The sequence below is a fragment of the Arabidopsis thaliana genome (assembly GCF_000001735.4).
Source record: "Arabidopsis thaliana chromosome 1 sequence".
Lineage (NCBI taxonomy): Eukaryota > Viridiplantae > Streptophyta > Magnoliopsida > Brassicales > Brassicaceae > Arabidopsis > Arabidopsis thaliana.
The window spans coordinates 15,169,992-15,193,043 of NC_003070.9; the positions used below are offsets into that span (position 1 = coordinate 15,169,992).

The following is a 23,052-nucleotide window of genomic DNA, read 5'->3' on the forward strand; positions in this document are numbered from 1 at the left end:
ATAACAGGGAAACATAAATTTAGGTTCATAGCCCTGGTTGTGGTTTTAGCCCTAAAACTCAATCATCCACCTATCATCTTGAGATATTTGATTCCAAAACGCTTACAAAGATTGTGCTTATTTTTTAAAGTATATTTGCTCCTCAACACTAAACCTAAAACCATAAACCCTAAACATAAATCCTACACCCTAAACTAAAAATCCAAAACCCTAAAACCTAAACCCAAAACCCAAAACCCTTAACCCTAAACCCTAAACTCTTAACCTTAATCCCTTAAACCTAAACCCAAAACCATAGTCCCTAAACTTTATAACCAAAATCCTGCTTTAGCTTCTGGAAGCCGGTTGCGGTTCTAGTTCTTATGCTCAACGATACACAAAACATCTAGTCATATTTGGCTATAAATCCGCTAACCAAGCCACTTCTTGATTCTCAAAGCTTTGATGGTGAAGTCAAAGATTTTATGAGTTTTTGGTTTTGAATCATATAACAAGGAAACACTACTTTACTTTTCGGGATCTCGTTGAGGTTCTAGTTTTATATGCAATCATACACATGACATCTAGTCATATTTCACTCTGAAACGCTAACCAAGATTCTTCTTGCTTCTCTAAGTATCATAGTATATTTGATCCTAAACACTAAACCTAAAGTCTACACCCTAAATCCCAAAACCTAAAATCCAACCCCCTAAACCCCAACCCCTGAACCCTAAATCCTAAACCCGGAACCGTAAACCCTAAACCATAAACTCTGAACCCTAAACCCTTAAACCTAAACCCTAAACAATAGATACCAAACTTTAAAACCTAAATTATACTTTTAAGCTTCCGGAATCCGGTTGTAAATGATACATAAACCATCTTGTCATATTTGACTACAAATCCGCTAACCAAGCTTCTTCTTGATTCTCAAAGCTTTGATGGTGAAGCCGAAGTTCTTATGAGTTTTTGGTTTTGAATCGTTTAACAAGGAAGCACCACTTTACTTTTCGCGATCTGGTTGAGGTTCTAGTTTTATATTCAATCATACACATGACATCTAGTCATATTTCTCTCAAAAACGCTAACCCATATTCTTCTTGCTTCTCCAAGTATTATAGTATATTTGATCCTATACCCTAAACCCTAAACCATATACCCCAAACTTTAAAACCTAAACCCTACTTTAGCTTCCGGAATCCTGTTGCAGTTCTAGTTCCTATACTCAATGATACACAAAGCATCTAGTCATAATTGACTACAAATACGCTAACCAAGCTTCTTGATTCTCAAAGCTTTGATGGTGAAGCCGAAGTACTTATGAGTTTTTGGTTTTGAATCGTACAATAGGGAAACAATACTTTACCTTTCAGGATCTGGTTAAGGTTCTAGTTTTATATTTAATCATACACATGACAAAACGTAGTCATATTTCACTCCGCAACGCAAACCAAGATTTTTCTTGCTTCTTAAAGTATTATAATATATTTGCTCCTAAACACTAAACATAAACCGTACACCCTAAATCCCAAAGACTAAAATCTAATCCCTAAACCCTAAACCTTAAACCCTAACGCTAAACCTTAAACCCTAAACCCTAACTCTAAACCCTAAACCGTACACCCTAAACTTTAAAACATAAACCCTAAACGCAAAACCTTAACCTTAAACCTTAAACCCTGAATCCTACATTAACTTCCGGGTTTTTATTGCGTTTCTAGTTTTTATACTGAATGATAAACAAAACATCAAGTCGATTTGGACAACCAAAACACAAACCAAGCTTCTTGATGATTCTCAAAGCTATGATGGTGAAGCCGAAGTTCTTAACAGTTTTTGGTTTTGAATCGTATAACAAGGAAGCACTACTTTACTCTTCGGCATCTCGTTGAGGTTCTAGTTTTATATTCAATCATACACATGACATCTACTCATATTTCACTCTGAAATGTTAACCCAGATTCTTCTTGCTCTTCAAAGCTTTGATGGTGTAGCCTAAGTCCGTATGATTATTGGTTTTGGATCTTCTAACAGGGAAAGATAAATTTAAGTTCATAGCCTTGGTTGTGGTTTTAGCCCTAAAACTCAATTATCCACCTATCATCTTGAGATATTTGATTCCAAAACACTTACAAAGATTGTGCTTATTTTTTAAAGTATATTTACTCCTCAACACTAAACCTAAAACCTTAAACCCTAAACATAAATCCTACACCTAAAAATCCAAAACCCTAAAACCGAAACCAAAAACCCTAAACCCTAAACCCTAAACTCTTAACCCTAAACCCTTAAACCGAAACACAAAACCATAGTCCCTAAACTTTATAACCAAAATCCTGCTTTAGCTTCTGGAAGCCGGTTGCGGTTCTAGTTCTTATGCTCAACGATACACAAAACATCTAGTCATATTTGGCTATAAATCCGCTAACCAAGCCACTTCTTGATTCTCAAAGCTTTGATGGTGAAGTCAAAGATTTTATGAGTTTTTGGTTTTGAATCATATAACAAGGAAACACTACTTTACTTTTCGGGATCTCGTTGAGGTTCTAGTTTTATATGCAATCATACACATGACATCTAGTCATATTTCACTCTGAAACGCTAACCAAGATTCTTCTTGCTTCTCTAAGTATCATAGTATATTTGATCCTAAACACTAAACCTAAAGTCTACACCCTAAATCCCAAAACCTAAAATCCAACCCCCTAAACCCCAACCCCTGAACCCTAAATCCTAAACCCGGAACCGTAAACCCTAAACCATAAACTCTGAACCCTAAACCCTTAAACCTAAACCCTAAACAATAGATACCAAACTTTAAAACCTAAATTATACTTTTAAGCTTCCGGAATCCGGTTGTAAATGATACATAAACCATCTTGTCATATTTGACTACAAATCCGCTAACCAAGCTTCTTCTTGATTCTCAAAGCTTTGATGGTGAAGCCGAAGTTCTTATGAGTTTTTGGTTTTGAATCGTTTAACAAGGAAGCACCACTTTACTTTTCGCGATCTGGTTGAGGTTCTAGTTTTATATTCAATCATACACATGACATCTAGTCATATTTCTCTCAAAAACGCTAACCCATATTCTTCTTGCTTCTCCAAGTATTATAGTATATTTGATCCTATACCCTAAACCCTAAACCATATACCCCAAACTTTAAAACCTAAACCCTACTTTAGCTTCCGGAATCCTGTTGCAGTTCTAGTTCCTATACTCAATGATACACAAAGCATCTAGTCATAATTGACTACAAATACGCTAACCAAGCTTCTTGATTCTCAAAGCTTTGATGGTGAAGCCGAAGTACTTAGGAGTTTTTGGTTTTGAATCGTACAATAGGGAAACAATACTTTACCTTTCAGGATCTGGTTAAGGTTCTAGTTTTATATTTAATCATACACATGACAAAACGTAGTCATATTTCACTCCGCAACGCAAACCAAGATTTTTCTTGCTTCTTAAAGTATTATAATATATTTGCTCCTAAACACTAAACATAAACCGTACACCCTAAATCCCAAAGACTAAAATCTAATCCCTAAACCCTAAACCTTAAACCCTAACGCTAAACCTTAAACCCTAACGCTAAACCTTAAACCCTAAACCCTAACTCTAAACCCTAAACCGTACACCCTAAACTTTGAAACATAAACCCTAAACGCAAAACCTTAACCTTAAACCTTAAACCCTGAATCCTACATTAACTTCCGGGTTTTTATTGCGTTTCTAGTTTTTATACTGAATGATAAACAAAACATCAAGTCGATTTGGACAACCAAAACACAAACCAAGCTTCTTGATGATTCTCAAAGCTATGATGGTGAAGCCGAAGTTCTTAACAGTTTTTGGTTTTGAATCGTATAACAAGGAAGCACTACTTTACTCTTCGGCATCTCGTTGAGGTTCTAGTTTTATATTCAATCATACACATGACATCTACTCATATTTCACTCTGAAATGTTAACCCAGATTCTTCTTGCTCTTCAAAGCTTTGATGGTGTAGCCTAAGTCCGTATGATTATTGGTTTTGGATCTTCTAACAGGGAAAGATAAATTTAAGTTCATAGCCTTGGTTGTGGTTTTAGCCCTAAAACTCAATCATCCACCTATCATCTTGAGATATTTGATTCCAAAACACTTACAAAGATTGTGCTTATTTTTTAAAGTATATTTACTCCTCAACACTAAACCTAAAACCTTAAACCCTAAACATAAATCCTACACCTAAAAATCCAAAACCCTAAAACCGAAACCAAAAACCCTAAACCCTAAACCCTAAACTCTTAACCCTAAACCCTTAAACCGAAACACAAAACCATAGTCCCTAAACTTTATAACCAAAATCCTGCTTTAGCTTCTGGAAGCCGGTTGCGGTTCTAGTTCTTATGCTCAACGATACACAAAACATCTAGTCATATTTGGCTATAAATCCGCTAACCAAGCCACTTCTTGATTCTCAAAGCTTTGATGGTGAAGTCAAAGATTTTATGAGTTTTTGGTTTTGAATCATATAACAAGGAAACACTACTTTACTTTTCGGGATCTCGTTGAGGTTCTAGTTTTATATGCAATCATACACATGACATCTAGTCATATTTCACTCTGAAACGCTAACCAAGATTCTTCTTGCTTCTCTAAGTATCATAGTATATTTGATCCTAAACACTAAACCTAAAGTCTACACCCTAAATCCCAAAACCTAAAATCCAACCCCCTAAACCCCAACCCCTGAACCCTAAATCCTAAACCCGGAACCGTAAACCCTAAACCATAAACTCTGAACCCTAAACCCTTAAACCTAAACCCTAAACAATAGATACCAAACTTTAAAACCTAAATTATACTTTTAAGCTTCCGGAATCCGGTTGTAAATGATACATAAACCATCTTGTCATATTTGACTACAAATCCGCTAACCAAGCTTCTTCTTGATTCTCAAAGCTTTGATGGTGAAGCCGAAGTTCTTATGAGTTTTTGGTTTTGAATCGTTTAACAAGGAAGCACCACTTTACTTTTCGCGATCTGGTTGAGGTTCTAGTTTTATATTCAATCATACACATGACATCTAGTCATATTTCTCTCAAAAACGCTAACCCATATTCTTCTTGCTTCTCCAAGTATTATAGTATATTTGATCCTATACCCTAAACCCTAAACCATATACCCCAAACTTTAAAACCTAAACCCTACTTTAGCTTCCGGAATCCTGTTGCAGTTCTAGTTCCTATACTCAATGATACACAAAGCATCTAGTCATAATTGACTACAAATACGCTAACCAAGCTTCTTGATTCTCAAAGCTTTGATGGTGAAGCCGAAGTACTTATGAGTTTTTGGTTTTGAATCGTACAATAGGGAAACAATACTTTACCTTTCAGGATCTGGTTAAGGTTCTAGTTTTATATTTAATCATACACATGACAAAACGTAGTCATATTTCACTCCGCAACGCAAACCAAGATTTTTCTTGCTTCTTAAAGTATTATAATATATTTGCTCCTAAACACTAAACATAAACCGTACACCCTAAATCCCAAAGACTAAAATCTAATCCCTAAACCCTAAACCTTAAACCCTAACGCTAAACCTTAAACCCTAAACCCTAACTCTAAACCCTAAACCGTACACCCTAAACTTTAAAACATAAACCCTAAACGCAAAACCTTAACCTTAAACCTTAAACCCTGAATCCTACATTAACTTCCGGGTTTTTATTGCGTTTCTAGTTTTTATACTGAATGATAAACAAAACATCAAGTCGATTTGGACAACCAAAACACAAACCAAGCTTCTTGATGATTCTCAAAGCTATGATGGTGAAGCCGAAGTTCTTAACAGTTTTTGGTTTTGAATCGTATAACAAGGAAGCACTACTTTACTCTTCGGCATCTCGTTGAGGTTCTAGTTTTATATTCAATCATACACATGACATCTACTCATATTTCACTCTGAAATGTTAACCCAGATTCTTCTTGCTCTTCAAAGCTTTGATGGTGTAGCCTAAGTCCGTATGATTATTGGTTTTGGATCTTCTAACAGGGAAAGATAAATTTAAGTTCATAGCCTTGGTTGTGGTTTTAGCCCTAAAACTCAATCATCCACCTATCATCTTGAGATATTTGATTCCAAAACACTTACAAAGATTGTGCTTATTTTTTAAAGTATATTTACTCCTCAACACTAAACCTAAAACCTTAAACCCTAAACATAAATCCTACACCTAAAAATCCAAAACCCTAAAACCGAAACCAAAAACCCTAAACCCTAAACCCTAAACTCTTAACCCTAAACCCTTAAACCGAAACACAAAACCATAGTCCCTAAACTTTATAACCAAAATCCTGCTTTAGCTTCTGGAAGCCGGTTGCGGTTCTAGTTCTTATGCTCAACGATACACAAAACATCTAGTCATATTTGGCTATAAATCCGCTAACCAAGCCACTTCTTGATTCTCAAAGCTTTGATGGTGAAGTCAAAGATTTTATGAGTTTTTGGTTTTGAATCATATAACAAGGAAACACTACTTTACTTTTCGGGATCTCGTTGAGGTTCTAGTTTTATATGCAATCATACACATGACATCTAGTCATATTTCACTCTGAAACGCTAACCAAGATTCTTCTTGCTTCTCTAAGTATCATAGTATATTTGATCCTAAACACTAAACCTAAAGTCTACACCCTAAATCCCAAAACCTAAAATCCAACCCCCTAAACCCCAACCCCTGAACCCTAAATCCTAAACCCGGAACCGTAAACCCTAAACCATAAACTCTGAACCCTAAACCCTTAAACCTAAACCCTAAACAATAGATACCAAACTTTAAAACCTAAATTATACTTTTAAGCTTCCGGAATCCGGTTGTAAATGATACATAAACCATCTTGTCATATTTGACTACAAATCCGCTAACCAAGCTTCTTCTTGATTCTCAAAGCTTTGATGGTGAAGCCGAAGTTCTTATGAGTTTTTGGTTTTGAATCGTTTAACAAGGAAGCACCACTTTACTTTTCGCGATCTGGTTGAGGTTCTAGTTTTATATTCAATCATACACATGACATCTAGTCATATTTCTCTCAAAAACGCTAACCCATATTCTTCTTGCTTCTCCAAGTATTATAGTATATTTGATCCTATACCCTAAACCCTAAACCATATACCCCAAACTTTAAAACCTAAACCCTACTTTAGCTTCCGGAATCCTGTTGCAGTTCTAGTTCCTATACTCAATGATACACAAAGCATCTAGTCATAATTGACTACAAATACGCTAACCAAGCTTCTTGATTCTCAAAGCTTTGATGGTGAAGCCGAAGTACTTATGAGTTTTTGGTTTTGAATCGTACAATAGGGAAACAATACTTTACCTTTCAGGATCTGGTTAAGGTTCTAGTTTTATATTTAATCATACACATGACAAAACGTAGTCATATTTCACTCCGCAACGCAAACCAAGATTTTTCTTGCTTCTTAAAGTATTATAATATATTTGCTCCTAAACACTAAACATAAACCGTACACCCTAAATCCCAAAGACTAAAATCTAATCCCTAAACCCTAAACCTTAAACCCTAACGCTAAACCTTAAACCCTAAACCCTAACTCTAAACCCTAAACCGTACACCCTAAACTTTAAAACATAAACCCTAAACGCAAAACCTTAACCTTAAACCTTAAACCCTGAATCCTACATTAACTTCCGGGTTTTTATTGCGTTTCTAGTTTTTATACTGAATGATAAACAAAACATCAAGTCGATTTGGACAACCAAAACACAAACCAAGCTTCTTGATGATTCTCAAAGCTATGATGGTGAAGCCGAAGTTCTTAACAGTTTTTGGTTTTGAATCGTATAACAAGGAAGCACTACTTTACTCTTCGGCATCTCGTTGAGGTTCTAGTTTTATATTCAATCATACACATGACATCTACTCATATTTCACTCTGAAATGTTAACCCAGATTCTTCTTGCTCTTCAAAGCTTTGATGGTGTAGCCTAAGTCCGTATGATTATTGGTTTTGGATCTTCTAACAGGGAAAGATAAATTTAGGTTCATAGCCTTGGTTGTGGTTTTAGCCCTAAAACTCAATCTCATCCACCTATCATCTTGAGATATTTGATTCCAAAACGCTTACAAAGATTGTGCTTATTTTTTAAAGTATATTTACTCCTCAACACTAAACCTAAAACCTTAAACCCTAAACATAAATCCTACACCTAAAAATCCAAAACCCTAAAACCGAAACCCAAAACCCTAAACCCTAAACCCTAAACTCTTAACCCTAAACCCTTAAACCGAAACCCAAAACCATAGTCCCCAAACTTTATAACCAAAATCCTACTTTAGCTTCTGGAAGCTGGTTGCGGTTCTAGTTCTCATGCTCAACGATACACAAAGCATCTAGTCATATTTGGCTATAAATCCGCAAACCAAGCCACTTCTTGATTCTCAAAGCTTTGATGGTGAAGTCAAAGATCTTATGAGTTTTTGGTTTTGAATCGTATTACAAGGAAGCACTACTTTACTTTTCCGGATCTCGTTGAGGTTCTAATTTTATATTCAATCATACATATGACATTTAATCATATTTCACTTCAAAACGCTAACCAAGATTCTTCTTGCTTCTCTAAGTATCATAGTATATTTGATCCAAAACACTAAACCTAAACTCTACACCCTAAATCCAAAAACCTAAAATCTAACCCCTTAACCCTAACCCCTGAACCCTAAATCCTAAACCCGGAACCGTAAACCCTAAACCATAAACTCTGAACCCTAAACCCTTAAACCTAAACCCTAAACCATAAATCCCAAACTTTAAAACCTAAATCCTACTTTAGGCTTCCGGAAACCGGTTGCGGTTCTAGTTCTTATGCTCAATGATACACAAAGCATCTAGTCATATTTGACTACAAATCCGCTACCAAAGCATCTTCTTGATTCCTAAAGCTTTGATGGTTGATAAGTGTGTATTTTGCATGTTTTGAGCATCCATTTGTCATCATTTTAGAATCATATCATCACTGTTTTATACCATTTCACAACATTTATCATCACTTTGCATGTTTAGGATAGTTTTGCATGCATGTTGCATATTTGCGTTGATTTCAGGTGATTTGGAGCTGTTGACGTGCTATCTGGAAGAAGCGGACCTGATCATGACAAACCACTCGACCCAGAGGTCGAGCAGGAGCTTCAAGATCTCAAGAGACCACTCGACCACCAGGTCGAGTAGAGGACATCACCACTTTACCTCACCACTCGCCCCGAGGTCGAGTGCCATCATCTCCATCACCAGACCGTCACTCGATCACTTCACTCGACCACGAGGGCGAGTGCCATCATCTCCATCACCAGACCGTCACTCGATCACTTCACTCGACCACGAGGTCGAGTGCCTTCACCTCTATCATCAGACAACCACTCGACCTCCTCACTCTACCCAGAGGTCGAGTATCTCCATCACACCACTCGACAGCATACTCGATGACAAGCTTCAGAGCCTTCTTCATTCCGCACTCAACCAGACATTCGAGCACAAGGAAGAAAAGAAGACTCCAGCTATTCACTCGAGCTCTCACTCGACCACGTGGGTCGAGTACAGTTCTTAACCCGTCCAAATACTTCGTCGTTTTGAGTATTAGGGTTTCGGGATATTTGGCTATAAGTAGCATGTACTTCTCATTTTCGCAAACAAGTTGGGTTTTTAACCTAGTTTTATTTCAGCAGCCTTGTGTTCTAGATTTTTTATAATCCGGATTTCTCTTTATCAATTCAGTATTCAGCTTCTGTTCTTGATTTTTGTTTACTGTTGTTCATTCTGTTATCATACTACTGTTACACTGCTGTTATCATGTCTTCAACCTGTTCAACGTTTATACTTTCTGTTATGATGTCTGAGTAGTGAATAGGTTTCTGAGGATGGGTTAGAGTAGTGTAGAATTCTCAGTATGCTAGGTGATTGAGTATTGATTGATAGATCCCTTCTGGATTAGTTGTTCTTAATGCCTATTGCTTTCTGATCAACTGGAATTTGAGCCCAGACATTTCCGCGCCCAAAAGGTGTTCGATGAATTGTCTGAACCACTAATTCCAGAGATTCGTGACCCTGTACCAAGGTATTGGTTGCAGGGAGCGTTTTGGCTTTAACTTGTTGATTCGTAATGCCTGTTAGGTTAGCTCTCGTCAATGGTGATTGAGTCTGGGACTAGGTTAGCTTGAGAGTCTCTGTTGCGGTGGCACTTAGATTTGGTTAATGAACTTGTTGTCTAGGGTTAATTTATTGAGCATGTCAATCACCTGTAAACTGAGGAAACGAAACTACTCAATTACCCCATCCTTAGGAATTTTTTGTCTGATTGATTTTATTGTTTACTCTACTGTTGTTTACTGCATCCTGTCACCTGTTGCTTAGTTTCTGCAATTCTTTACTGTTACTCGACCTGATACTCGACCACCCAGTTGTCTGGCAACAGACTGTGCAGTCGAGTATCTTTGTTTCATTTTCTTTACTGTTACTCGACCTGTCACTCGACCTCACCCAGGGCTCTGCAAAGAGCTGCGTTGGTCGAGTGTTTTACTGTTTCTGTTTGATTTTCTGTTTCCTGCTTGTTCACTTAGGATTGCTATAACACACCAAAACCTGTTATTGCTTGGCTTGACTTAGTGACTTCTGATCACATCTTGATTGTTAGCATCACACCCATTTGGATTGACAACCTAAAATACTACAACGACATGATTGGTGTTTTAGGATAATTGACTGAAAAACCTATTATCAATTTGGCGCCGTTGCCGATTGGGTGTTTGTTTGTTACATTTGAGATTTCAGACTTGCTTAGATCAAGTTCTTTTTCAATTTTCTTTTCAGTTACTTACTGTGTGTTTTTCTTGTTGTCTTCTTGATCCAGGTACACCTCTACTGTATGCGAACTCGATCAACAGGCAACCAGAACCTCCTTTTCAACGACAACATCAACCGCACAGCCCGCGAAATCAGAAAAAGGAGAACCACAGTCAACCCTGTACCTCAGCAACCACTCGTTATGGCTGAAGAACAGAATCAGCAAAATGGCCATGCCAACATTGGTGCTGGAGATGCACCACGTGATCACCGTCAGAGGAAGGGAATCGCACCTCCTGCTATCCAGAATAACAACTTCGAGATTAAGAGTGGTCTCATCTCGATGATTCAGGGGAACAAATTCCATGGTTTGCCAATGGAGGATCCACTCGACCACCTTGATGAATTCGATAGGCTCTGCAACCTAACGAAGATCAATGGTGTCAGTGAAGACGGATTCAAGCTCCGTTTGTTCCCATTTTCCTTGGGTGACAAAGCACATATCTGGGAGAAGAATCTGCCCCATGACTCAATCACTACCTGGGATGATTGTAGGAAGGCTTTTCTGTCAAAGTTCTTCTCCAATGCCAGAACTGCAAGACTCAGAAATGAGATTTCTGGTTTCTCACAGAAGACTGGTGAAAGCTTCTGTGAAGCATGGGAGCGTTTCAAGGGTTACACCAACCAATGCCCTCATCATGGCTTTACTAAAGCCTCTCTTCTCAGCACTCTTTACAGAGGAGTCCTACCACGCATCAGAATGCTTCTGGATACCGCCAGCAATGGGAATTTCCAGAACAAGGATGTTGAAGAAGGCTGGGAATTGGTTGAGAACCTTGCTCAATCAGATGGAAATTACAACGAAGACTGTGATAGGACCGTCAGAGGAACAGCTGACTCTGATGACAAACACAGGAAGGAGATCAAAGCGCTGAATGACAAGCTGGACATGATTCTTCTTAGCCAACAGAAACATGTGCACTTCCTTGTTGACGACGAGCAATATCAAGTCCAAGATGGGGAGGGTAACCAGTTGGAAGAAGTAAGCTACATCAACAACAACCAGGGTGGCTACAAAGGATACAACAACTTCAAAACCAACAACCCCAACCTTTCCTACCGCAGCACCAACGTTGCTAACCCTCAGGATCAGGTGTATCCTCCACAGCAACAACAAAGTCAGAACAAACCTTTTGTTCCCTACAACCAAGGTTTCGTTCCTAAGCAGCAATTCCAGGGAAATTACCAGCAACCACCACCACCAGGGTTTGCACCTCAGCAAAACCAAGGTCCTGCTGCTGCTGACGCTGATATGAAACAAATGCTACAACAACTACTTCACGGGCAAGCCTCTGGCTCCATGGAGATGGCAAAGAAGATATCTGAGTTACATAACAAGCTGGACTGTAGCTACAATGATCTCAATGTCAAGATGGAAACACTGAATACCAAAGTCCGTTACTTAGAGGGACATTCTGCATCTTCTTCAGCTCCAAAACAGACAAGCCAACTACCAGGCAAAGCAGTTCAGAATCCAAAAGAATATGCTCATGCTATCACCTTGCGTAGTGGAAAAGCACTTCCAACTAGGGAGGAACCCAACACGGTCACTAAGGACAGTGAAGATCAAGATGGGGAGGATTTAAGTCTCGAGAAAGATCAAGCTGACAAACCACTCGACCAACCACTCGAGCGGCCACTCGACAGCGTTACTCGACCGACCACTCGACCTGTCATCCCAGCAGCATCACCAACTGCTCCAAGGCCAGTTGCTGTCAAAAACAAAGAAAAAGTCTTTGTCCCTCCTCCCTACAAACCGCAGCTTCCATTTCCTGGCCGTCACAAGAAAGCGTTGGCAGACAAATATAGAGCTATGTTTGCCAAGAACATTAAGGAGGTTGAGTTGCGGATACCTCTTGTTGACGCCCTAGCGCTAATCCCAGACTCTCACAAGTTTCTGAAAGACTTGATTGTGGAGAGAATTCAAGAAGTGCAAGGGATGGTGGTATTGAGTCATGAATGCAGCGCTATCATACAGAAGAAGATCATTCCTAAGAAGCTTAGTGATCCTGGTTCGTTCACTCTACCGTGCTCTTTAGGTCCATTGGCTTTCAACAGATGCCTATGCGATTTAGGAGCATCAGTCAGTCTCATGCCGCTATCTGTCGCCAAAAGATTGGGGTTCACTCAATACAAGTCCTGCAATATATCCCTCATCCTAGCTGACAGATCAGTAAGGATTCCTCATGGTTTGCTCGAAAACCTCCCAATCAGGATCGGTGCTGTGGAGATACCAACTGACTTTGTAGTCCTGGAGATGGATGAAGAGCCCAAGGACCCGTTGATTCTAGGGAGACCTTTCTTAGCCACTGCAGGAGCTATGATTGATGTCAAGAAAGGGAAGATTGATCTGAACCTTGGCAAAGACTTTAGAATGACCTTTAATGTCAAAGACGCGATGAAGAAGCCTACCATAGAAGGGCAACTCTTTTGGATCGAAGAAATGGATCAGTTAGCTGATGAGTTACTGGAAGAGCTGGCAGAAGAAGATCATCTTAACAGTGCTTTAACCAAAAGTGGTGAAGATGGGTTTCTGCATTTGGAAACATTGGGATACCAGAAGCTGTTAGACTCCCATAAAGCGATGGAAGAATCGGAACCCTTTGAGGAATTGAATGGACCAGCAACAGAGGTAATGGTAATAAGCGAAGAAGGGTCAACTCGAGTTCAACCTGCACTCTCGAGGACGTACTCAAGCAACCACTCGACCTTGTCTACCGACGAACCTAGGGAGCCGATCATTCCAACTTCAGATGACTGGTCTGAACTTAAGGCACCGAAGGTTGATCTCAAACCGCTTCCAAAAGGTCTAAGGTACGCGTTCCTTGGTCCAAACTCTACTTACCCTGTGATCATTAATGCTGAGTTAAATAGTGATGAAGTGAACCTGCTATTATCTGAGCTTAGAAAGTATAGAAGAGCAATTGGTTATTCGTTATCCGACATTAAGGGAATTTCACCTAGTTTATGCAACCATAGGATCCATCTTGAAAACGAATCCTATTCCAGCATTGAACCACAGAGGAGGTTAAATCCCAATTTGAAAGAAGTAGTGAAAAAAGAAATTTTGAAACTGCTTGATGCTGGTGTCATCTACCCTATCTCTGATAGTACTTGGGTTTCTCCAGTGCATTGCGTCCCTAAAAAGGGTGGAATGACTGTTGTCAAAAATGAAAAAGATGAACTGATCCCTACTAGAACTATAACTGGTCATAGAATGTGCATAGATTATAGGAAGTTGAACGCTGCATCTAGGAAAGATCATTTTCCTTTACCATTCATTGACCAAATGCTTGAACGTTAAGCTAATCATCCATATTATTGCTTTCTTGATGGATACAGTGGTTTCTTTCAAATACCAATTCACCCTAATGATCAAGAAAAAACCACTTTCACGTGTCCTTATGGAACTTTTGCCTCTAAAAGAATGCCATTTGGTTTATGCAATGCTCCTGCAACATTTCAGAGGTGTATGACCTCTATACTTTCAGACTTAATCGAGGAGATGGTGGAGGTTTTCATGGACGATTTTTCGGTCTATGGCCCCTCTTTCTCCTCATGTTTGTTGAATCTTGGCAGGGTATTGACTAGGTGCGAAGAGACGAATCTTGTTCTCAATTGGGAAAAGTGTCATTTCATGGTAAAGGAAGGCATAGTATTTGGCCACAAGATATCAGAGAAGGGTATAGAGGTTGACAAAGGAAAAGTTGAAGTGATGATGCAGCTGCAGCCACCAAAAACGGTGAAGGACATCAGAAGCTTCCTTGGTCATGCTGGATTCTATAGAAGATTCATTAAAGACTTCTCCAAGATAGCCAGACCGTTAACCAGACTATTGTGCAAGGAAACCGAATTTGAATTCGATGATGACTGCCTCAAATCCTTTCAAACCATCAAGGACGCTTTGGTATCTGCTCCGGTTGTTCGAGCGCCTAATTAGGATTATCCATTTGAAATCATGTGTGATGCATCAGATTACGCAGTAGGAGCTGTTCTAGGCCAGAAAATAGACAAGAAGCTTCATGTCATATATTACGCCAGCCGAACGTTGGATGACGCTCAGGGAAGATATGCAACAACTGAGAAGGAGCTTCTAGCTGTTGTATTCGCATTTGAGAAGTTCAGAAGCTATTTGGTTGGATCAAAGGTAACTGTCTACACAGACCATGCAGCTTTGAGGCATCTGTATGCCAAGAAGGATACTAAACCAAGACTGTTAAGATGGATACTTTTATTGCAAGAGTTTGACATGGAGATAGTAGATAAGAAAGGCATTGAAAATGGCGCAGCGGACCATCTGTCGAGGATGAGAATTGAAGAACCACTTCCGATAGACGATTCAATGCCAGAAGAACAGCTCATGGTTGTAGAGTTCTTCGGAAAAAGCTACAGTGGGAAAGAGTTCCACCAACTGAGTGCTGTTGAAGGAGAATCTCCATGGTATGCTGATCACGTCAATTACTTGGCATGCGGAGTAGAGCCTCCCAACCTGACAAGTTATGAAAGGAAGAAGTTTTTCAGAGACATACACCATTACTACTGGGATGAGCCTTATCTTTACACTCTCTGTAAAGATAAGATCTACAGGAGATGTGTCTCAGAAGATGAAGCGGAAGGTATCCTGCTGCATTGCCATGGCTCAGCATATGGTGGTCACTTCGCGACGTTCAAGACAGTGTCCAAGATTCTTCAAGCAGGCTTTTGGTGGCCAACAATGTTTAAGGATGCTCAGGAGTTTGTTTCAAAGTGTGATTCATGCCAGAGAAAAGGCAACATCAGTAAAAGAAAAGAGATGCCTCAGAATCCAATCTTGGAAGTTGAGATCTTTGATGTATGGGGGATTGATTTTATGGGTCCATTCCCATCTTCATACGGTAATAAATATATACTGGTCGCCGTAGACTACGTATCAAAGTGGGTCGAAGCTATTGCTAGTCCTACCAACGATGCAAAAGTTGTGCTGAAGTTGTTCAAAACCATAATCTTCCCAAGATTTGGAGTTCCCAGGGTAGTAATCAGTGATGGCGGAAAGCATTTCATCAACAAGGTTTTTGAGAACCTCTTGAAGAAGCATGGGGTAAAGCACAAGGTAGCCACTCCTTATCATCCACAGACAAGCGGGCAGGTTGAGATCTCCAATAGGGAGATAAAAACAATTCTGGAAAAGACTGTTGGGATTACAAGGAAAGACTGGTCTGCAAAGCTAGATGATGCATTATGGGCTTACAGGACAGCTTTCAAGACCCCCATAGGTACAACTCCTTTCAATCTTCTCTATGGAAAATCATGTCATCTACCCGTTGAGCTCGAGTACAAAGCAATGTGGGCGGTAAAACTTCTGAACTTTGACATAAAAACTGCTGAGGAGAAGCGATTGATCCAACTCAGTGACCTCGATGAGATCCGTCTAGAAGCTTATGAAAGTTCTAAAATCTATAAGGAGAGAACCAAGCTTTTCCATGACAAGAAGATCATCACTAAGGATTTCCAGGTTGGTGATCAGGTGCTGCTATTCAACTCTCGCTTGAAACTCTTTCCAGGAAAACTTAAATCCAGATGGTCTGGCCCCTTCTGCATCACTGAGGTCCGTCCTTATGGAGCAGTCACTCTAGCTGGTAAGAGTGGAGATTTTACAGTAAATGGTCAAAGGCTCAAGAAATACTTAGCGGACCAAATCCTTCCAGAGGTGACATCGGTTCATCTCCAGGAGCTTCTTGATGATTAAAGGAGTAAAGGAGTCAAGCTAATGACTTTAAACAAGCTCACTTGGGAGGAAGTCCCATGAATATCCTTGTAAATAATTTTTACCTTCTTGATATTTTTGATTTGTTTTAGTTGTGTTTGTGGTTTTCAGAGACAAGAGAACAACGCGGAGATAGAGTAAAAATTTTAAAACTTTTTACTCTGTCGAAGACCTGGAGATCGAGTGTACAGCCCGTTGGAGTACAAAATTTTGAAAATTTTCTGTTGCACCTGAGACCCTGCACTCGTGTACATTGGTCGAGCATATGTGATGTTTAAAACCCAAAAATTTTTAAATCATCATTTTACTCGACCAACAGAAGCTACAGAGACCTGCAGAAATCTCCTACAGTTTACAGTAGGTTTTCTGCAAAGAAATTTTCTCAATCAACAGTGTGTGGACCACGCGCTGAGGATAAGCTGGAGAGAGAATCTAAAACTCAACCTAGACCACTCATTTTGAAGCGCTACTCGACCACTCCAAATCCACTCGACCTTCACTTTTCATTTCACCGCCGACACTCTAATCTCCCTACACCACAAATCGCCACCCAAAGAGCTACTCGACCACTGAGAAATTCACTCGACCACTCCCTCGCGCCGTCACCAGCCCATCCACTCCGTCAACCGACCAAACCACTTCACTCGATTCCTTCCATATACTCGACCAATTCATCCGCATCAACCGTCATCTCTTTCAAAAGAAACCGATCGACCTCGCTTCCCGGTCTCGTAGAGGCACTCGACCGACGCCGTCCTAATCGACTTCAAGAAATCACTCGACCTCCTGAAAGCACTCGACCCCTGCAATATTATACTCGGCTTCTTGTTCGTGAACTCAGTAGAGCCTTCCAACTTCAGAGAAGCTACTCGACCACTAGCTTTCACGATTCACTCTATTTCTACGATTCACTCGACCCACTGAAGCACCACAACTCGACCTCTGGGAAGATACTCGATCCATTTCATCTAAGCTCAGGAACAGCTCAGGTTACTCAAGTACGGAATTGTACTCGACCTTTTCAATCTGTTTCATTGCCTATTGACAATAATTTTGCTTCATTGCTATCTTTGAGACTAACCTATTGACATTTGAGCTTTGAGTTCTAAATCCCTACAGGAGAATCATGAGCAATTACAGTGGCAGTTCTTCTGTTGATCCTGACTACAACATGGATGAGACAGAATCGTCATCTTCAAGGCCAGAGAGAGAACAGAGAGAATACGAAAGTTTCAGAAGGAAAGATGAGATAGCCCGAGGAAAGAGAGCGATGAGAGAGAGGTATGAGCTTATAGACGAAGATCTGGAGGACGAGTGCATGCCTGAACAGACTCGCAGAGCTACCAAACTTCTGCACAAGCCCGACATATTGCCTGCTGAGGAATATGTTAGGCTTTTCAAGCTGAATGAGTTCTGTAGCACGAGGTATCCTTGCTCGACCTCACTTGCACAACTCGGATTGTTGGAAGATGTTCAGCACCTGTACCAAAGTTGTCATCTGGACACTTTGATGGCTTACTCGTATGTAGCATATGAAGATGAGACAATACAATTCCTCTCCACACTACAAGTAGAGCTCTACCAAGGTATGACCTCTGATGAGTTGGATTGTGAAGGATTGGGATTCTTGCGATTTTCTGTGTATGGTCATGAGTACAGGTTATCAATCAAGCGATTGGAAGGATTGTTTGATTTTCCCAGTGGAACGGGATCTAAGCCAAAGTATGAAAGAGAAGAGTTGAAAGACTTGTGGATCACCATCGGCAGCTCTGTACCGTTGAATGCTTCCAGGTCAAAGAGCAATCAGATACGCAGCCCTGTCATCAGGTACTTCCAGCGTTCTGTAGCCAACGTACTCTACTCCCGAGAGATTACAGGGACTGTCACTAACTCTGATATGGAGATGATCGCAATGGCCCTCAAAGGAACTCTACGCCAAACTAAAAATGGCATGTCCCTCCAGGGTGAAGTCAATGACACACCTCTCTCTATACTTCTTCTGATCCATCTGTGTGGATACAAAAACTGGGCGGTCAGCAATAACCGCAAGAGAGCACGAGGCGCTCTATGCATAGGTGGCGTGGTGACACCTATTCTGATAGCTTGTGGAGTCCCACTCATTTCTGCTGGACTCGAGCCACGAGCAATGGATATCGAGCACCTACGTCACTGCGAATTCCTGGAGTTTGCAATGGTTGACGATTTCCACAGGTTCAGGTTTGAGCACTCTACAGACAGGAGAGCTAACATCCTTCTCCCTAGCCCTGAGGTCACACGGATAATCGAGGGAGATAACATTGATTTTAGGCCTGAGATTGGACGCCTCTACTATGAGAACGCTCCACCATTAGATGAGGACGATCTTCTTGAAGAAGCTGCTTCGGATGGGATGGATGAAGATGGAGCAGTACAGTTCGACACTAGCATGTATCACTTTGCTGAACATGTACCTCCAGCGAGGCAGAGCAAGAGCTTGACTGAAGCTCATAAGAATAACAGTAAATTGCAGAAGTGGTGCAAGAAGCAGGACAGGCTGATCGCCAAGTGTTTCAAGCTTCTGACAGACAAGCTGAGTTGCTCTTCCTCCACCACTGCTATTCCACAGGTACAACCTCCTATGGAAATGCCATCGAGGAGAATTAATGCACCTGCGCACAGGCCTGAGCTTAGCGAGCAGAGAGTCCCACATGTCCAGGCTAGGCATTCGTCATTCGAATCCCGGGAACACAAGAGAAGAAGGAAGGCTACACTCACTCGATCTAGCAGCAGATCACGCCTCATTCACTCGAGGAGATCACTCGACCGCGGTGCTGGCCGCAGCAGAAGGAGAGAGGTCGAGTTTCCTCAGAGCGGTGCTGGCCGCCACAGAGCTGATGAGGTCGAGTACCCATCTGCTGGAGCTGATACAGAACAAGGAGGTTCGTCTATGGCCTGGGAGCAATCGCAGGCAGCCATTGACGAGCAACTACGTTCATTCTTCGACTGAGGTAAGCGCCTCACTTCACCATTGTATTATACCGTCTGTTGTGATTTGTTTCTTCCTTTTTTGTTTTTGTGATTGGATTTGTCCTGAGTACTCTCTTCCAAGTTTATTCACACAGTGGACTGTGTGATTTAAGTTTGGGGGAGGGCTCAGGAAGTGTGTGTTGCATTGTGTATAATTTTGAGTCTACATTCATCTAAGGCATAGAAAAACCGAAAAAAAAAATTTTGAAAAATTTCAGAAAATGATTCTACAAAAAAAAAAAGAATGTTCATGTAGTTGCATCACATTTAGGATCGAGTCTAGAGTGTTTCATTTAGGATTGTTGCATATGCATAGGGGATGATGATGAGATAGCCTTGTAAGCATTTTGATTCACCTGATAAACTCAGTGCCCTCGTTGCTAGTTGTCTGTTGCGTAGTCAATGAATTTGAAATAAAACTGAACCATGCCTAGATTGCTCTACTCGACCACACTGTCATGATCTGATACCATTCCCTATCAATTTGAACCTGAATCTGATCTTTAATTATCATGTCTGCATCAAATTTGAACTCATGGATACCCTAAAATACTTGGATTCTCTTATTCATTTTGATCACTCTTGTTAATCCAAGTAGCTGACTCTCCTTATTAGAGCAGTTAACCCAAACCCAAACCTAGACTTTCTTTCAAGCCCTATATCACTTGTGAGTGTTTGTGAGGTCTTATTCCGATTAAGCTTGGTAGAAAGTGTTAGGTTCGTAACGACAGAGATAGTGTCTCATGTAGTTCTAGTTCACATTTTTCGGACTAGATAGAACTAGGTGGGTGCTTATACTTTGGGTTGGGATGTGTTTAATAGAAAAAAAAGGAGAGGTTGATTCATTGATGAGAAAAGGTAAAGGACTCTAGGTGAAGTAAGCTAAAAAAGCAGAAAAAGTCTAGTAAAGGTTTTGGGATTTGTAAAGAAAAGAAAGAGTTCTTGTTAGCTATTGAAGATGGGCAAAAGCCCTTGGTTTTAAAATGTTAAAAACAGGAACCTTAGTTGTTAAAGAAATCCAAATCCGCTAGATATATCAAAGTGTTGAAGCTTCGCCTAGAGTTAAGAGAAAAGAAAAGAATGATTAGAAAAAGGGCTTAAAAGATTCATGAACGCAAAGGGTAGAGTTTAGTTCTTGTATTGGGATTGGAGATGGGATTACCATTAGAGCTTCATTTGATGTACTCTGGGTAGATGGGATCTTATCTCTGTATGCATAGCTTGGGACTTACCTTTAGCATTCTACTAAAGCTTAATCATTTTTTGAGAGATCCCCTGTTACTAAAGCCTATTCTGTAAGGGACCATCTTTGTCTCTTGACCTTTTACCTTAGCCAAATGAGTTCTTTGATGATGCATTGCTTGATTCACGTTCCAGAACTAATGAATGTTAAAGGGATTGGTGGATTTGAAAACTTATGTAGGTCGAGCATATGAGTCGGATTGATTGATTAATGAGGCATGGCTAACGTTTTTAAGTAGAATTCGATCTTGCAGCTTAGAACTTTCAACTTGGACATTGATTTCATCTGGTTTATCTAGTGCTTTGGCTCTGAGTCCCCGCTTTCAAACCTCACCTCCAGCTTGTTCTTGATTGTTTGCTTGAGGGCAAGCAAAGACTAAGTTTGGGGGAGTTGATAAGTGTGTATTTTGCATGTTTTGAGCATCCATTTGTCATCACTTTAGCATCATATCATCACTGTTTTATACCATTTCACATCATTTGTCATCACTTTGCATGTTTAGGATAGTTTTGCATGCATGTTGCATATTTGCGTTGATTTCAGGTGATTTGGAGCTGTTGACGAGCTATCTGGAAGAAGCAGACCTGATCATGACAAACCACTCGACCCAGAGGTCGAGTAGGAGCTTCAAGATCTCAAGAGACCACTCGACAACCAGGTCGAGTGCCATCATCTCCATCACCAGACGGTCACTCGATCACTTCACTCGACCTTGTCGAGTGTCTTCACCTCCATCATCAGACAACCACTCGACCTCCTCACTCTACCTAGAGGTCGAGTATCTCCATCACACCACTCGACTGCATACTCGATGACAAGCTTCAGAGCCTTCTTCATTCCGCACTCAACCAGACACTCGAGCACAAGGAAGAAAAGAAGACTCCAGCTATTCACTCGAGCTCTCACTCGACCACGTTGGTCGAGTACAGTTCTTAACCCGTCCAAATACTTCGTCGTTTTGAGTATTAGGGTTTCGGGATATTTGGCTATAAGTAGCATGTACTTCTCATTTTCGCAAGGAGTTTTTTTTTACCTAGTTTTTATTTCCGCAGACCTTGTGTTCTAGACTTTTTGTAATCCGGATTTCTCTTTATCTATTCAGTATTCAATATTCAGTTTCTGTTCTTGATTTTCGTTTACTGTTATTCATTCTGTTATCATACTGCTGTTATCATGTCTTCAACCTGTTCAACGTTTATGCTTTCTGTCATGATGTCTGAGTAGTGAATAGGTTTCTGAGGATGGGTTAGAGTAGTGTAGAATTCTCAGTATGCTAGGTGATTGAGTATTGATTGATAGATCCCTTCTGGATTAGTTGTTCTTAATGCCTATTGCTTTCTGATCAACTGGAATTTGAGCCCAGACATTTCCGCGCCCAAAAGGTGTTCGATGAAATGCCTGAACCACTAATTCCAGAGATTCGTGACCCTGTACCAAGGTATTGGTTGCAGGGAGCGTTTTGGCTTTAACTTGTTGATTCGTAATGCCTGTTAGGTTAGCTCTCGTCAATGGTGATTGAGTCTGGGACTAGGTTAGCTTGAGAGTGTCTGTTGCGGTGGCACTTAGATTTGGTTAACGAACTTGTTGTCTAGGGTTAATTTGTTGAGCATGTCAATCACCTGTAAACTGAGGAAACGAAACTACTCAATTACCCCATCCTTAGGAATTCTTTGTCTGATTGATTTTATTGTTTACTCTACTGCTGTTTACTGCATTCTGTCACCTGTTGCTTAGTTTCTACAATTCTTTACTGTTACTCGACCTGATACTCGACCACCCAGTTGTCTGGCAACAGACTGTGCAGTCGAGTATCTTTGTTTCATTTTCTGTCTGTTACTCGACCTGTCACTCGACCTCACCCAGGGCTCTGCAAAGAGCTGTGTTGGTCGAGTGTTTTACTGTTTCTGTTTGATTTTCTTTTTCCTGCTTGTTCACTTAGGATTGCTAGAACACACCAAAACCTGTTATTGCTTGGCTTGACTTAGTGACTTCTGATCACATCTTGATTGTTAGCATCACACCCATTTGGATTGACAACCTAAAATACTACAACGACATGATTGGTGTTTTAGGATAATTGAGTGAAAAACCTATTATCACAATCCTACACATGACATCTACTCATATTTCACTTCGAAATGCTAACCAAGATTCTTCTTGCTTCTT

General features: G+C 40.3%; 4 pseudogenes across 4 annotated transcripts; all 4 read left to right on the plus strand.

Annotated features, from left to right (window-relative positions):
- Positions 1-9,149: 9,149 nt before the first annotated feature.
- Positions 9,150-9,602, plus strand: AT1G40115 (annotated as a pseudogene; the record flags this gene model as incomplete). The annotated part of the gene is made up of 1 exon: positions 9,150-9,602.
- A 1,314-nt stretch (positions 9,603-10,916) lies between these two features.
- Positions 10,917-16,526, plus strand: AT1G40117 (annotated as a pseudogene; the record flags this gene model as incomplete). Its single annotated transcript has 1 exon — positions 10,917-16,526.
- A 1,201-nt stretch (positions 16,527-17,727) lies between these two features.
- Positions 17,728-19,623, plus strand: AT1G40119 (annotated as a pseudogene; the record flags this gene model as incomplete). Its single annotated transcript has 1 exon — positions 17,728-19,623.
- Positions 19,624-20,980: 1,357 nt separating this feature from the next.
- AT1G40121 lies at positions 20,981-22,000 on the plus strand (annotated as a pseudogene; the record flags this gene model as incomplete). The annotated part of the gene is made up of 1 exon: positions 20,981-22,000.
- Between the last annotated feature and the right edge of the window lie 1,052 nt (positions 22,001-23,052).